General features: G+C 38.0%; 1 protein-coding gene across 5 annotated transcripts in view; it reads right to left on the reverse strand.

Annotated features, from left to right (window-relative positions):
• Positions 1–18,258, reverse strand: part of WASF3 (WASP family member 3) — a 74,917-nt gene that overhangs the window by 47,853 nt on the left and 8,806 nt on the right. For 3 of the 5 annotated variants that reach the window (XM_074915037.1, XM_074915074.1, XM_074915047.1), the window contains 2 exons: positions 3,742–3,833; positions 2,941–3,010 (listed from right to left, as the gene is read on the reverse strand). The gene's annotated coding sequence lies outside the window, so the exon portion shown is untranslated. Of the gene's footprint in view, positions 1–2,940; positions 3,011–3,741; positions 3,834–4,799; positions 4,822–12,553; positions 12,577–18,258 lie in introns of those variants that run through there. The other 2 variants (XM_074915057.1, XM_074915065.1) reach the window with 2 other exon arrangements.

Genomic DNA, 18,258 nt, shown 5'->3' on the forward strand with positions numbered 1-18,258 from the left:
TGAACATGATAAAGCTCTCACAGCACAAATGCCAGTTTCACCAAATCACTACTCCTTGTGTATTAACATCAAACCCATTTTGCCAGGCTGCAATTTCAAAATATAAAATCCCTCAACTCCATGCTATTAAGTCCAAAACATAACTAAGTGAACACTGAATAGTTAACCCAAAACAGGCAAGAGTTAAGCCCAAATATTCAGCCTCTTCTAATATCAAAATCTGACAGAAAACAAAGAAAGCTCATAGAAAACGCATGCACCTCTTTAAGATCAGAATCTGTGATCAGACTCCTCTCATGTTTTAAGTCAGTCTCTCTCCAAACTGGTTCCACCTCATTTTGGCTTTACCGTTTGTAATGCAAGGATTTAGGGATACTTTCTCCTCTCCCACAGACCTCTCCCCATGAGACCATTTGGGAAACATTGTCCTACTTCTGCCCCCATCCACTGCTATGTAATCTTCAGCTTTTGCCTGGCTGAGTAGTCCAAAAGTTTTCCACCATCCTCCAGAAGACTATTTCTTTCTCCTGTCCATGCTACCTTTTGCACTCATTCTCTCCTATTCTGAAAAACTCTTCCTTCAGGAAAAATGCAAACTCTAGTCTTCTGAAAAAAAAAAAAAAAATCAGAGGAAGCTTTTCTTAAGTTTGTTTTAAATCAAGAATTTAAGTTACTAAATTATTCTATGATTTGCCAGCCACAAAGGATACAGGTTATGCACCTGAAGAGTCAGATAGTACAGCAAAAGTCTTTGCAAATACATTTGGTTTAACCCTGACTAAAAATATCTAAGTCACTTTCACAACAAAAGTATTTCTGAAGACTAGAACAGCATTATCCACACAGCAATCAAATATAATTTTAACATCTTTCTTCAAAGCACGTAACTGAATATGCAACATTTTTATATGTCAAACTAACAGTAAACACATATTTCTTATCACATACAAACAATTCTAAAGGATTTCTTCAGCTGGTCTAGTGAATTGACATTCAGGGCCAGTAAGCACCAGGGTCAAGACCTGCATTTTGGTATCTCCTTCCTGACTACATTCTCTCTTTCTTTGTGGGAAACACTTCTGTAGTGTACTGTTGTAGGATTACAATGGAAATTTAGCAAATCCAGTGCATGCTACTTAACACAGGGTGGCATGTTAAGGAGTCAGCAGCTTTCACACACATAATAGCTGTATTTTATTTTGAGCACCTTGACAACTTTTGGGGGCATTTATATTAGCAAAACACAGTAGGAAATCCAGATAAGAAAAGACAAGGCACAATTATAATCCAAGTGACAAAATAAATTACTTGATTTAAAATGAAAATCCTTACTACGCATGCAAAACAGATGAATCAATCAATTTAAATTTTTTATTACCGAAATAAGTGAAATTCTTTGAAGCAGAAATTTTAAAAGAAAAATATTACATTAGTATAGAAATCAATCATTACTTTTAAATACAAGCTTGTCATTTTATTGACCAAGTAGTTTCCAAATTGTATGTCCTATCAGAACGTTTGTGATACACAAATGATCAGTGTTCAACTAAAAATTAGCATTTATTATGTTTATTAAAATTAGGTTTTAATATTGCTTAAAAATCAAAGGCTGATTATTTTCAAGCATGTTCGGTATACTGTCTTTAAATACCCTTCAACTACATTAAACTCCAGACTATTAAACACTAGATCCATGTACAATTTAATTGAAAAGTTGTGCTTAACCTGCACAAAGAAATAGAAAATTTGATGACACTACACTGAGTATGAACAGCAAATATATAAAAATAATTTTTTAAGTTTTATGAATAAATACAACCTGTGTAAAATATTCCTAAACCTAGGTTCCTATTGCGGTAACAACTAATCTCTACAACATCCCATGAATAAAAGCAAGCAATGATATTCCCATATAGCATGAAATGCAACTGAAATCTGACACTGCTGTAACAATTGTTAAGCTTATAATGTATTAAAAAAAGGAGAAAGGAACACTGGAAGCAACAGCAGTCTTTTTGTAATCTTTTTTTAAGCAGAAGAGGTCTGTAAAGCCAGCTACTAGAGACCCTATAAATCTGGGGGCCACATACCGGAGAGATCAGGGGTCTTAAAGTCAGCTACTGGTGTGGCCACAGATATGGATTAGCTACTGGAGAGACCTTTGTCACACACCTGTGTGACAACACGTCACCTGTAAATACATATCTTAAGAATAATAAATCTCACGATTTCATTAAATAAACAATATGCTAATCATGAACCATATTTTCAGTCTTCAATACATCCATTAGGTTTACCAAATTTTTTGCAGACTACTTCCCCTGACACCTTTCCTCTGCCTTTGAAATTTACAGCAAGTGATCTTTTTACCAAACTATTTGAGTAGACAACCATCAAGTTACATTACCATTAAATAGGAACGGCAAGAGAGGCAGAAGGGGGAAAGATCTGGTTTTCTTTCATCCTTCTCCTTCCAAGGCTGTTGTCATACCTTTCACATTTCTATGTGCACCATATTCTTCCCCATCCCCTCATCCCTTATTTTCTTATTCAACAGTGGATGCATGGATACATAGCAGAGTTCTTCAGAACACCTTTCTTTGAGTCTTTCCTGATGTAGGGTGCCATCTGTTTCACAACATATATATATATACACACTGATAAGCATCTTAAATATCAAGTATATAATCAGTACTCAGAATTAAAATGAGCATGTGAATTTCAGCCAAGGGACAAAGTCAGGGTCAGCTTTGACATAGGCAAAGTCAACAGCATCCTAAAGCACTGCTGCATGCTTTGCTTATTTCAGAGATCCTGAAGCAAGGCTGGCTGTGGTTTCTGCCAAAGGCAGCACTATGGTGTGCAATGCAGGAAGAAAGCCATCTCTCCTTTGAGTAGCTTTTAACCTCCTCATCTTCTCACAAGGAAGAACAAACCAACCTGCTCTCCAGCTTCTTCCCCTGCTCAAAAGGTTTCTTTTCCACTACAGAAGCAGACAAGCTGCAGCCCCCTAAAAGAAAAAAGTTATAAACAGGTTTACTTAGATTCTAACAAAATTCTCTGCACTTTGCCAGTAGTCCTTCATTAGCACCACCCAGTGTGGCCCACATCTTTTGCCACACAGTGAAGGAACTGCAACACAGCTGTTTTCATACTCTTCCACCAACACAACAGATGTTCCTCATCTAAAAGTCTGTGGTGTGCATGACACAGCTGAGATAGATTGAGGGGAGGGGGGATTTTTCCCCACAGAGCTAGTTTAATATCAATAAATATAAATCTTTTATTATCCGTTGCACTTTGAGGCACACAATCAAACATTTAACCCCAACAGATTTAGTTTAAATCTCTAAGACGACACATCAGCAAAGTACAGATTATACAGGGTAAAAGTAATTAACAGATGCAAATTTATAAATCCATTATCTCATGAACATCCATGAATAAAGTAAATTTCTGTTTTCTACACAATAAGATTAGTGTTCAAATGATACTAGTCTCCTGAGCTACCAGTGCTTTTGACATTTGTTTCAGGGCCTAATACAGCGTATCTGCAACACCAGAAAAATATCAACGTCCTTTCCCAATGCTAACTCAAAACTTTCTGGATAGTTTCCAAGTTTCATCATTGGTCTTCAGTTTAAGGGACTTACCACAGTTTTCAAAGCTATTTGTAACAGATTCACACAAATGCAAAGTAAGTGACAAAGTACGTTCAAGCAAGAGTTCCCTTGAACTTACCATTTAAAAAGGAAGTAGACAATATCCTTTCTATTTATATGTTCAAGAAGACAGCTGTTCTGTAACTTGCTAGTACACTCAGGTGGCTTTCTCTGCAAACAAAGACAAATTTCAACTTTGCTTTTCAAAATAAAAATATGCATTTAAAAATCAGGTTCGGCGATCAGTTAAAAATTACTAAAACATGCATGAGCAGATTCTAGACATACTTTTAACTGTTTTGAGCTAAACATTATTTCATGCTACAGCTTAAATGTTTTTAAGATAAGAAAATAGCTTGTGTTATTTTATAATCAATGCCCCCTTTAAGCTGGAAATTTCTGCAGAGAAGGTAACATTCACCCCCTTAAAGACTATGGGGATGGAAAAACGTGAAACAGTGGCCTATGGTAAAGCATAATAAAACACCAGGTTTTAGTGTCTCCAAGATACTTCACAGTAAATTCAGTATTACTAAACAAACCCACTAAAACAAACACACTAAAAAAAGCAATGAGAATCTCTTGCAAAAGTATTGAGATATTTTCATGGAAACAATTACAGATCGTAGTATCCAGAGAATATTCTTACTTACAATGAACATTTAATCATACATTAAATTTTTATAAATTAAGTTTTTGTGGTTAAGACATAGCTGCCCCTTCTGCAAGAACCGTACAACGACGATCTCTAAACCAGACCATTGGATCTTAAGAGACTAATATTACAACCATATTTTTAAAGGCTGCTGCTATACGTTCCTTGATGAACTTGATTAGGCATTTTAGAAAATAAAAGTTTACAAGAGAGATAAAAACTTCTCTATTTCAAGGACACATTCATAAAACATGATCTATAAAAAAAACCAGAACATCTAGAAGAGCAAGACACTACTAAAGTCACCACACACACATTTCTCAAAGGCAACATCAGTATCCTGACAACACCTCTTGCTCACTGTCACCACTCCAAATTTCCTTCATCCTCTCTCATAATAATAGTTTTACTATCATGGTGCCCCCACCTCAATTTCAGTAAGCATTAGTGCAGAGGCCATCTATTCCAAATATAATACTGACCTTAGCTTGCTACCAAGATCTACCAGCTGGTTAAGGCTTTAGTCCTCACTGAAGTGTTTGTGTGCTTACAGAAGGAACTGTTCTTAAGTCACATGTTATAAAAGGCTCAGTTACATATAGTTCATTAACATTCAGAGGTCTCCCTATCTTATCATGAGGATAGGTACTATATGAGGAAGGTGCCTTCCAAACACAGCTTCGCAATCCTGACTAAAATTATGTCAGACAGGATCCGATTATCTATGTGATTTGAATCTACAGTGATTTATTCCACTATACCTGTGGTTCAAGAAACAGTAAATCTGCTTTGGAGCAATTAGTACTAGACTGAAAAACACTACAGAACAGATGTCAGAGCACTAGCCTAGTACAAGGGGACTGGAACTTATAGAGAACTCAAACCCTCTAGTACTGTCAAGATGGCTGAGGATATATTTACACACTACATCAGCCTCAGCAGCAAAGGCACCTTATGAGGTTCCCAGTTCCCCACATTAGCTACTTGCTCCTGTCCACGCACTGCAGTTCACCACTTCCATCGGTTACATCAACATGTCTGTAGTGCTGCGCTATGTCAACGGCATCCCTGAATCCATCCTGTGATGAAGGAACTCTCCTCCCAGGTCAGCAATGTCTGATCTATACAGCGATGGGAAGTAGGATGAGAATTACCGCATGAACAGTAAGGATGAGACTCTTGCGCTGTTTTTACAGTGAAATGAGATCAACTATCCTGATATATTCCAGAGGCTAGTATAAATCCTTACATGGTTAAAGACATCAATAGATGGCCAGTGCCAAGCAGTCATATCTTTTTTTTTAAATCAGAGTTTTCTGATTTTTATTTTAAAGTCAATTATTAAAAAAGACCCAGAATACGATGGAGAAGAAACGCTGGACTCTCTTGTTACATGTTCTATCTTTAAGATACATCATTGTGATGAAAAAAACATTGCAGAGGCATGCAAGATGAGTATATTTCAATACCACCATTAATAGTCCAGCAATACCTATCCACTGGCATAACTGAATATACATGCTCCATTTTGAATGGATTCTTTTTCCCATAAAATATTCAAGAAAGAAACCCCAACGAAAGCCATTATGAAAAGGTCCTTACTCATTACCAAGAACATCACTGACTCCTCTGCCAAGTGCCCCACTTGACTCATGTTTGCTGACTAAATTTCAGAAAGTACTGAACAGTTCCAATAGGATAAGATTTCAGATATGCAGAATGTGTAACACTGACTTCTGCTTAGAAATGTATATCCAGCTGAATTGTTTAAGATCAATATTTTACAAGTTTCTAAACCTAGAAATGATATTGTATGCAAGCAATTTGAAGAACAAGCTATATGACACACAGGATTATTTCAGAAATCCACAGGAAAAAATAAAGGATTTAATGCAAGACATCAACTTTTATACAGATTAAAGATTTAAAGTATCCAAATGGTCATCATGAAAATAGTGAAAAAAAAGGATTTTATTTTGAAGTCTGTTTTCTGGGCTGAGGGGTGAGTTTAAGATGGTTTCATATATGGAGAGCCAAAGCTTATTACTGTAGTTGGGAATTACACAGTAACTGTTTCATCAGTGCATGCACACAAAAAAGGAAGTAGTTTAAACCTTTGATACTGATTTGCCTTGTTAACTTCCTGTGTGTATTCAATCTTAAAAGCATGAAACTCAAATCTTAGAAATTACTGTAACTCTAGAGCAGACTTCTGGAAAACCCAGACAGTTTCTGGAGTCCTCAAAGAGCAGAACCACAGATCAATTAGTGGCTAGGTCCCACTTGGTCTTAAGTACTTCTACAGTGGGATGGGGGCTTTTTCTATAAAAGCCATACAAACAGTTCCTTAGAACCAAGGGGCCTCTTGGTGACCCATGTTAAGCAGCTTTCATAACAGTGATCAAGACAACTATAAAGTTTCTTATCCTTAAGCAAGGCCTGATCCAGAAATGCAGACTCAGGACACACACTCTTCTTGGGGTGTGGAAAGCAATCTGCCCTTAAGGGACAATTTCTTACTCCATATCTTTCTGAGAACCAGTTTGAAGGTCAGACTTGGTCACAACACCCAGTGTGTCCTCTACCAGTTATTCCTTCCAAACAAGTTCAAGCTCTTGGGGAGTTTTTCTTTAAAGCACAAGCAGATAACAAAGTAAAAATATACATGTTGTATAGTACCTGGTACCTCTTTTACTCATTTTCACTCACTGGATTATGGCACAAATATTCACTGCCGGAGTATAGCTGTCCTTCAGTATTGGACAGAGGAGATTAACTAAACCGGAGGCTGGCAAAACCCTAAACATCTTGTGGAATTTTTCTGAGGTTAAACACTTGATCTTCAGAGATTTTGCAATCTACAAAAGACAACACAATAAACCCGTGAGCCAGACAGTAGCAGCACTGGTTTGTCAGACATTGTTGGCTGATAAGAAACATGCTAGCATTGACCAGCCTCCACATAACTAACCTCCTTGGTATCTCAACAGTAAGAGGCTTGCCTAGGACAACATTCTCTTTCCTAATGGTCTGCACTGATTCTTCACGGCAAGTGAAACCAGGTGTAAAGATAAAGCTATACCACAAATTACTAGTACCAACCACAACAGGCAGGAAGTAGCTCTTTCATTTTCCGATCTTCAATTCAAACAGAAAAGATTCTCCCATCACTGACAAAGTCAGTCAGTCCAAGATCTCTGATAAGGAACAATTTCAGCTGGGATGTCAACATTAAAATATTTTCAAACAGTTGAAAAGGTTTGCTAGCAGAATTTACTATCCCTAAACCTTCACAGGTAACAATCCTAATCTCACAGCACAAGCCCCCTGTTCTATCAGCCTGCTCCTTCTCCCAATATAGTCCCACACTCTTCACCACAAGTTTGGTGCATACATCTTTACACAAAAGTGAAGAGGTCCCTCCTAGCTTCATTCCCAGTGCCTAGAGATGGCTCCTTAATGCTTTATATAAAGGAACACTGCTGGCTTTACATCAAAGTGGAGATCCAGTTGAGTAACAATACTAAAACTGGACCTTCCTCAGCAGAGAGAGCCTCTAATTTCAGTTGTTGCCCACCCAGCCAGGAGGAGCTTTATGTTTGTCAGTTAATAAGGTTTAAGAACACACTTCTTAAAAAGTCCCTTAAATTCTGCTTTCTGGAGCATCCAACCTTATTTCTTGTGGTCAGCAGATATTGCTACAAAGTATGAACATCCAGACAGATACTTTTGTAAGTATTTAACCCACACAGAAATAAAACCCATGGGGTCATTAAAGAGATTAGTCTAAGGCTAGATGATGGGAAAGACAGAGGTACAGGCTCTCAAATGAAACGCTTTACTAAAAAAGTGGATACTGTGACATGAGCAATACAAAAAAAATATTGTGAGATAGCAGCTAGCAGTCAATATTCAAAGCAAACAGTGGACTTCACCCTGCCCTGAACAAAACTTAAGACTTTCTTTAGCTCAAACTTCTCCATAAGCAGAAGAGGGTCACGCAGTTTGTACTCTTTCATAACATTAGCAAGAAGTGGCAGAAAAAGGGAAGCATGAATCAGCATGGGACACAGAACCCCACTGAAAAGTGTTAGCCAAAAATATCACATGTACACATATATACGACTAAAATGAGACACCTAACTACTAGATTGATAAATGAAATTACTAGGCTTCAGAATGCCTAATTTAAAAAAAAAAAAGCAAAATAAACAGTCCTGATAGAATTTTTTAAAAGGGAAACAATATCACATCTATAAAGAAGTGCAACAGGGAGGGAGGCATCAGCAAGGAGGTCATACTTAATGGTATCTTCTTCAGCACTACCATAGCTGACAGCCAGCTTCAGTTCCATGGAATCAGAATTATGCAGATGGTCACAGGCAGCTGCTTTCCCTAGCACACCCCATCCAGGGGCAAGACATATTTTTACATCTGTATCTAGCCAAAAGTAACCCCTCACATCACTATGACTAATTTCCCTATAGCCTGGAAGTGAAAGAGAAATGGGAAAAGAAGAGCATTAAGATTCAGTATTTGGAGAACAGGAGGCACATCCTCACCCTAGCAGACAAATGATGCTTTGTGGTATAGACCTCAGCTCACGGAAAAAATCTCACCTTCCCTGTAAATACATTCTCCTCGGACGACACATCCTTTGTTCAAGAACTGCTCTACGATCCCTTAAAAGGCTTTTAAAAGTATATAAATAGCAAGAAGAAGTCTAAAGAAAACATTGGACCAATACTTGGTGAAGATGATCACCTAATTAATAGGGATAAAGAAAAAGCAAAAGCATTCAGTAGTTTTTTGGTTCTGTCTCAGTCTTCAATAACACTGATAGAGCTCGGGATGCCCAGTCCCCCGAGTTGGAGGGCCACGTGTGTGGGAACAGTGCCTTTCCATTTGCGGACACTGAAATTGTAAGGGACCAGCTGTATCAGCTGAATGTTCACAAGTCCATGGCGCCTGATGGGATTCATCCCAGAGTACTAGGAGGAGATAGTGGATGTTATGGTGGGACCCCTCTCGATCATCTATCCAGTCTTGGGACTCTGGGGAGCTCTCTGGTGACTGGGAGCTAGCCAGTGTTACTCCAGTTTACAAAAAGGGCGTAAGGGAAGAAAAACTACAGACCTGTTAGTCTAACCTCAGTTCCTGGAAAAATTATGGAGAAGGTTATACTGGGTACTATTGAAAGGTGTCTAAAGAATAATGCAATCATCAGGCACAGTCACTGTCAGTTCACAAAGGGAACTGTTTATCTAATGTGACATCCTTCTATGATAAAGTCACCTGCCCAGTGGATGAAGGGAAGGTGGTGGATGTAGTTTTTCTGGATTTTAGTAAGGCTCTTGATACTGTCCCTCACAGCATCCTTCTAGACAAGATGCCCAACTGTGGGATGAGCAGGTTTATGATGCACTGAGTGAAGAACTGGCTGAAGGACAGAGCTCAAAGGGGTGCACAGAATGGGGCTACACCTGGCTGCAACTGGTTATCAGCAGTGTTCCTCAGGGCTCAATTCTAGGGCCAGTCCTGTTCAATATATTGATCCATGATCTGGATGCAGAGATGAATGCACCAATAGCAAGTTTGCTGATGATCCCAAACTGGGAGGTGCTGTTGACTCTCTTTGAGAGACAGGAGGCCTTGCAGAGGGATCTAGATAGATTGGAGCATCAGACTGTGATTAACAGAATGAAATTTAGGAAGTCCAAATGCAGGATTCTGCACCTAGAATGGAGTAAAGCTGGGCACAAGTATGAATTGGGAGGAGGGGCTGGAGAGCAGCCCTGCCGAAAGGGATCTGGGGCTGCTGGTGGACCGCAGGGTCAGCAGGAGTCAGCAGCGTGCCTTGGCAGCCAAGAGGGGCAAACCACATCCTGGGGTGCAGCAAACACAGCATAACCAGCCAGCCAAAAGGGGTGATGATCCCGCTGTATTCAGCCTTGGTGCAGCCTCACCTCGAGTACCTTGGGCAGTTCTGGGCCCCACAATTTAAGAAAGATGCAAAGGTACGCAAATGTGTCCAGAGGAGGGCAACAAAGCTGGTGGAAGGGCTGGAAGGAATGTGCTATGAGGAGTGGCTGAGAACTCTGGGCTTGTCTAGTTTGGAGACAAGGAGACTGAGGGGCAACCTCACTGTTCTCTACAACTTCCTGAGGAGTGGAAGAGGGAGGTGCTGATCTCTTCTCCCTGGTATCTGGTGACAGGACACAATGGAATGATTCAAAGCTGCATCAGGGAAGGTTTAGACTGGACATTAGGAAGCAATTTTTTACCGAGAGGGTGAAACATGCTTTCTAGAGAGGTGGTCAATGCCCCAAGCCTGTCAGCGTTTAAGAGGCATTTGGACATCGCCCTTAATAACATGCTTTAACTTTCTTTCAGCCCTGGAGTGGTCAGGCAGTTGAACAAGATTAAGTCCCTTCCAACTGAGATATTATATTCTGTTCTTATAAACAGTTCTCTCTCATATGTACATACTTAGGTATGCTGCTATTGCAACTTATATAAAGTCTTTCATATCTATAATTTTTCTAGATATACAAAACCTTTATAAAGGTTCAGTAGGATACTGACTGGAAGTTATTTGTGAAAAGTGCATGTTTTCCCCAAATTGAAAGTCTCAAATTGTTTTTAGGCAGACATAAGTATCAGATTAATCATTAAAAAGCCACCATTTATAAAATTAAAACTCAATGGAATTAAACAGTGACTCCTTACAGTTGACCACATACAGGGTTCAATTAAGGACATTACTACATAAAGAAATAAGGAGGCTGAGACGAGAGAGAAATGAAAGCATTTTTAACAGGTGAAACTTATGTGTTTAATTATTCCATTTTATACCCCAGCTGGAGAGCTATTTTTGAAAGAGATTAGCACACTAGTATTAACTACATGGTTCAAGTTTATCCCAGTTTCTCAACATTTTTTTCTTCACCTCCTGCTTTTAAAGGGCCAGACACAACAGGCACGTTTGTTTCTTTTGGATCTTTTTTGTTATTAACTTTTTTTTTTATAAGCCAGTTAAACTAAAGCAGTTCTGCATGGATCTGTGACCTGAAATCTCATTCAATGTAGAGGAGCTTTGCAGTTTAGGAAGATCAAACAAATCACAGGAATACAGAAGTATGTGAAATAAAGTCCACTTTTTCTTTCTAAAAGGAGGCTGAAGTGGCTTAAAGCTATCTTGCCTGCTGTTACCATGAGATTTTTATGGTTTTAATTAAGACCTGCTTTCATAAAAGGGAATTTTAAAACTTGTTCTACTTCACACTGTTTAATATGGGTAAGGAAAAGTATAAACTTCATTATCCTAATCACATAACCTGTCCAGGTTATCTACTGCTTTACCATCAGACTCAACACCAAGCAGTTGATACTAACTCAAGAGATTGAATTTGAGAATATTTAGTGGGAACAGGCAAATCCAATAAATCCTATTCTTCAGAATACTTCAGTATCATTTTCACAACCATGTTTAGTCTTTTCTATTCAAGGGGGAAGTAGTCAGCTGCCACAAATGCAGCATCTAACAAAAGTAATTTTCATGAAGAGATTTTGAAACAATGAAAAAATCTTGATCTGATAACAAATCTAAAGAAGCCTACATTTAATACATACAATACTGTATGTATATATATACATGCCAGATCTCTTCATCATTCATAATAATGTGATTGCAGGTATGCCATCCTATTATCTCTGCTTCTTGCTTGTGTCCCTTCCTCAGTCTTCCAACAATTATAAAAATACCCATTTCAACTACGTTTTCAAAATCTGCTCCTGTTGCCTTCCTCTATTGAACATTTTGAAAACTACATATAATACAGATTATTTTCAAGAATTAAATACAGATTTACATCATGTAAAATGCAAAATACCCTGACTTTGGAATAAAAAACCACTTTAAATGTTTTGAAAGAGTGGCAACTGTTTGCTGAAAAGCATGGGCCACCAAGAAATCCACAGGAGCTTTTTTTTTTCATTGAAGAGCAAAAGCTATTGTCTTTAACACTATGTAGAGGAGTGGAGGCACAGAACCTAACACAGGAAAGGAAGTATGCCATGTCTCAAGGCCCAGGCAGATGCTGACAGCTCCAAAACATGTGGCTTATGCTCAGGAATGGAAGCAGCTAGATATTTTGGTTATTACTGAAGACTCTGCTCTGGGATGGAAAGAAACAGAGAAGGGACAGCAGGGAATCTGGTAGAACTTCAAATCTACCTCTTCCCATCTCCATATAGGAAAGCAGAAACCACACAACGCTTTAGGGCTCCAGCTCCACCTCCCAGAAGACAAGGCCAGAGCTGCACAACTGTGACATATTGCTTCCTCTTTCCTTCTTCATTTAACAGCTGCTTGGTGCTGGCAAGAGAACAGTAGAGAAACAAACTGTTACCAGAAAGAGAGGTTCCATTAAAAGTTTGAGAACTACTTATATTCACTGTGTTAAGCTTTTTCTCAAATAACAAGCACATGCATTTCAGATGTGTGGAAGCTAGCAAGTAAAGTCACATCAGATTGAGAACTTGAAGATTTATCTTTATGCTTCTACCCCAGATGACCTTGGTTTGAAATGCTTCATAGGTGACCTCTATGACCAACATGTGGTGAGGTGGCATAAGCACAGCAATCAGCTGAACAGACCACTCATGTTATCACATTACAAAATCCCCAGCAAATTCTGCATTGAGTACAATGAACTGAAAAAGATCATCCAAGAAGGCATGGAACCTTGTTTTGTTTGGGTTTGGTGGTGGTAGTTTCAGGAGGTTTGAGGTTTTTGTTTGTTTTCTTCAAAAGCCTCCTTTATGAAGAATAACTTCAGAGTATTACCTGATCCCACATTAACAATTTTTCTTTCAGCACAGTACAGACGCATACTGGCTTTCTTATTTTAGCAACTCTTGTTGCAGATTACCACAGGAATCACTTTTTTTTTTTTTAAGAGGTTACTGTCTCCAACACTTTTAAGATTCAACGTTTTCACAACTTACTAGCTGCAGAAATAATGGTATTTTCTGTTAACTAGCAGCATAAAATGGCATTTCCATAAACTACTGGCAACACACTTCTGGCTCACCAGTTTCACTCCTGCCATGCAGGTCTACTTCAGAAAAAAAATTTCAAAACAGGTTTCGTTAATGATTTTCTCTCCTTTTGACACACATAGAAGATCCGAGCTCAGATCTCAGAATTGAAAACACTAAGTTTTTAACTTCATTGCCCTTACATGTTTGGGACATTCACACCAATGGAAATATAAAATTGGCATTTAAATGTGGTTAGGTTACACTAGTCAACTAACTATATCCTTGATGTTTTTCTTCTTTTTTTTGAAGTCAAGACTTGCAGAAAATAAGATTTAACCATGCTGCTGGCATACAGAGAAGAAAACCAAAGGGAACAAAATCTTCCACCTCCCTCATTCTCAAGCATGACAATAGTACAGAGAAGCCCTGCCCCTGAGAAAGGCTTTTGTTTAGGAGTAGCCTATTATCAGGTTAAAATGTAAATAACTATATGTTCTGCACCAAAGCTACTACTGTAAAAGGGAATCTTGCAACTTTAGAGTGGACAACTTAAACTATAATTAGGACAAGCCCATGTTGAAGTGCTTCAAAATAAACAAGTAATCAACCATCAGGACTAAGTAGGCAATCATGGGGTGAGGGTATTTTCCCAATAGAAAGTCACAGTAACTGGATCCACACAGTGATCTTTGTTCTCATGCAACCCACTGAAAGACTGAGGTTTAAGATTTCACAACTTTGATCAAGACAGCTTTCTAGATATAATCCTACCGCTACAAAAACAGTGATATCTTTCCCTAAATATAAACAGAAGTAGAATAAAAAGCCCAATCACATACCAGCACCGATCCTCCACTGGTGATGTTTTGCTGTATTTTTCAGGCAAATAGACCACTTGTTTTGTGCAAAAAATACATTTGTTTGGCTTGTACAATTAAGTGGAATTTTAATCTCAAAACTCCTTCTCCATCGGACTCCCTGCATCTGATCACTCTTTATTCTTTTACTCAATTAACAACTAATAGAAAACATCATTTAAGTAATAACAAAAAGCACCATAATACCACATAAAATTTTGGACCAACAGATCAATGGGATTTCAGGTATTGGCAGAACTCTCTTCCCCTACCAGCTTCAGCTCTTTGAAAAATGAACTTGTCCAAAGGAGTTAGGACTTCTTGGGAAATCTAAACCCAGACTATTAAACAGAGTGATACTGCACCAGCAGTGGGAACCCACATAGTACCTATTTCCCACAAATAAAAGACCTTAACATAACCCTTCCTTCCCTCTAAAGGGATTATGGAACTTTTTTTAAACCAAGCCCAGTAAACTAAGATACAGCTGACTAAGCCTAAACTAAGACTAAACTTTCCAAGTTCTTGTACAATTACAATACAGCTGATAAAAAATTAGAATGTAGTAGAGAAATATTTATTAAGCAATAAACAGACTTATGAGAAAAAAGTTTAACAATAAATATTGTACCAGATGCACTTCTGAAGAAATAAGAAACAAAAGGGATCAGCCAGAATTCAAACAAAAGCACGTGAGAACACACAAGAGGCATATTTTCAGATTTCATGCCCCTTTGCAACTTACCTTCTTTGCTGTCTTTCTGCATGGAAGGGGAACACTGACTTAGTGAAAGTGATATTATGCTATCAACAGCAAATAATTTTCATCCCCAAGCACAACCAGCTCTAAAGCAACGTATCTGTGCATTGGGAACAAAAGGTATTAAAAATATAATGTATGTGAAAACTTTTTGTACATCAGTTGTGTGATTTATTAAAGCCTCTTCTTGGCTACCAAGAATCTATCTGGCAGAAACTACTCATTAATAAGGAAGAGAACTTTACTTTCCCTCAAGCCTTCAGAATATCTATCCCTGGATAAAACTGCTGTAAACCCCAGTCTTGTATAAAACAGTTCACAGCTAACATTTTTGTTTCAGATGGGAGAGGAGGACTGGATACCTGCAGCTACTGCATCCTTACGGACCAGCTGTTCCATAGGTCATGTTCTTTTCTACTCAGAATCACCAAAAGTTGTTTCAAGCCTAAAGAAAAACAAGCTTTCCACTTTGACTAAGTTCATTCTTCTTTTAATATCCAGTAAGAATTTGATTTAAATCAGCAAGTCCTGCATGCTTTGAACCAGAAAAAGAGGATCAACACTTCATTATATACCTGCAGAAATGAGCAAAAAAGCATGGAAGGCATATTTTATAGAACACTACTAATATAATGCAAATTAACTAAACCACAGTGGAATTTAATTATTTCTACAGTCTTATCTTTCCCACAGTTACATTTATTTTTGTTCAAAGTCGATTCAGAAAACTCAGAAACACACTTTAAACAAAAGAACACTTGTCCTTCAAGCTCTGTATTTCACACAAGCTTTTGTTTCAAGGTTTCCTCCATGTATTTTAGTTCTAAAATATCAGGCTGAACATCTTAAAGAAAATAACTTTCAGTAACCCTCAATTAAATTCACTAGATTTATTCCTCTAGATTCAATACCCATGCTTCCTACCCTCACAGTTAAATCTCCCTAATGTTTCCCACTCAGTGATATAGCACATGATTTTTCTTCATTCTTAGCCTATCCTTGTAAATGAATGAACCTAGACAAACTTCTAGGATAAGTGGGACTGTTCTATGCTGTATCTGTTGTTCTGTAATGAAGCATGAAGAAAGTTATCTTTGAACAACACATCAAAGCTGTTCACTGTTTAGACTGTCACCCCTTAGGTTTACAAAGCTTATGTCAATGTATTTTCTAATGCTTCATATTCAAAGGCATTAACAGCCATAATTCTACCAAGATGAACAAGAGTAGGGATAGTCAAACTACAGATTTATAGCCAGGGGTCTTACAGTTCATATCACAGTTACCACAAGCATAAAAAGAAGCCTCATTTATTTATATCTGAACCTCAACATTTAAGTTTAGCTTTGAAAAATTTCAAAAAATTATTATAGGTTGCCTGTGCACTTCTCTGGAGCTCAGTAACTCGACTGAGGAAAACTCTTGCCAAGCTATGATTAGCATTTAGCAGCTTAAGGGCTAACTGTGCTTGTTGTTTCAACCTTGACAACCAACTGTAAGGACACACCATTAAATTTAAGCTTTCAAAAGCATTTAACATTTGATTCTGCTGAAAATACAGTTTTGCTACATGTTTTGAAAATAAAATCACTTTTTCCTCTTTTAGAAATCCATGATGATGCCAGACATATGCTTGTTTTCCAAACAACAACTGTTTAAAAGAAAGAATATTCTTTCTGATCTTCCTGCCAAAAATAACATTGTGTGGCTTAAAGAAATCTGATAGTAGGCAGTTCACTCAGTTGAGGGAAGGAGGGTTTACATTTGGCAAAGGTTTACATTTCATGTCTTGCATCTACTTCCCTCCATTTTAAGTTTCTTTGGGGACGAATGTGGCAGCAGGGAGGGTTTTTGTTGTGGTTTGGTTTAACATCTCCAAGCATTTCACTCAAAAAAAAAAAAGCATCTGTGGGTTTTACCAGAAATTACACGAAGCAGAAGTTCATCACAATGCATTATACTAGGATATAAAAGAGAGTTTGAAAGGGAAGTAAAAGACTTTGGAAGAAATGCATAGTAGAGTTTACAGCAGGAAGTGGAACAGAAAATTCAAGTGAGGAAATAGCCCACAAAGAACATTAACAGCTTCATCTTAAAACATAGGACAGGGAGTGAAGATTAATTTGGGGTTGCAGATGCTGTTGTCCCAGGCAGCAAAAATAATACCTGCCCAATAATTTCACTGCTGCCTCAATAGTTTCAGATTAAGAGACAGAATGGGTAATAGAAACATGCAAATTGGACTACATACTGCACAAAACTTATTTCTGTGCATTTCAGAAAGCCATAAATTTAAAACAAGGGTTTGATCTGCTACAGTATTTGACTTCATACCTCATTCATTAATAACTCACAGTAAATGAGTCCAGTTAACTACTTCTAAGTAACAAAATATTTAGTCACCTTGAAGCATCTACAACAACAGAAGTTCTGGAATATTCCCCAATCATGGAGTTTTACTTGCCACTTCCCAGTGGTTTTTGCAAATTGTTATAAATCTCATTGAACAGAACCTTGCCATGACCCTCCAAGATACAGAAATTCCTGAAGGCTGCTAAACCTGCTCCAACATCAAGCCAAGTAGTCAGACCACACTTCACCCAGCTTAGTGACTGAGAATATAATCTCCTATACAACAGCAAGCTACAGATCCATGTAAGCTTAGAAAGGCCCTCAGAACTGTTAGTATGGCAACCAGAACATTATCGCAAAGCATGTGCCTGCTCCAGTATAATAGCAAATATTTTAGAAAAATAAGGTCAGAATCCCAATGATATTACAGCAGTATTTCAGATGCAGCTATTTCTGGCTAATAAAAATCCTTAATGTCGAAAATCCAAACACTTATTAGTCTGCCAACATGGAAGCTTTTCTTGTTATTAGCAGTGCAAATCCAGCACAGAAATTCAGCAACTAGACACAAAGGTCTGTCCATACAGCGCTGTTAGCTTGAGCTACAACTAGGTGTTACTCCTAATCTTATCTACGTGCTTTTGTAGAATTACCCACCCTGAATCAAAGGATGCTTGAAATTTCAAGATATTCTACAAGAGTATGAGCAGTGTTTGATGCTAGAGGCAAACGTTCTAACAGCTACATTTCATTTGAAGGCTGGAAGACTGTACACCTCAGTGCATTCTCAGACACTCCTCTTGAAGGCATTTGTACCTCATCACTTCAACATTCAGGTATTTCACACTTGCAATGCACAAGCTCTACAACTCTCTACTTGCTATAAATATAAAGTGATTGCTACAGTGAAGATGTAGAAGACCTGTA

The sequence above is a fragment of the Athene noctua genome, chromosome 1 (genome assembly GCF_965140245.1).
Source record: "Athene noctua chromosome 1, bAthNoc1.hap1.1, whole genome shotgun sequence".
Lineage (NCBI taxonomy): Eukaryota > Metazoa > Chordata > Aves > Strigiformes > Strigidae > Athene > Athene noctua.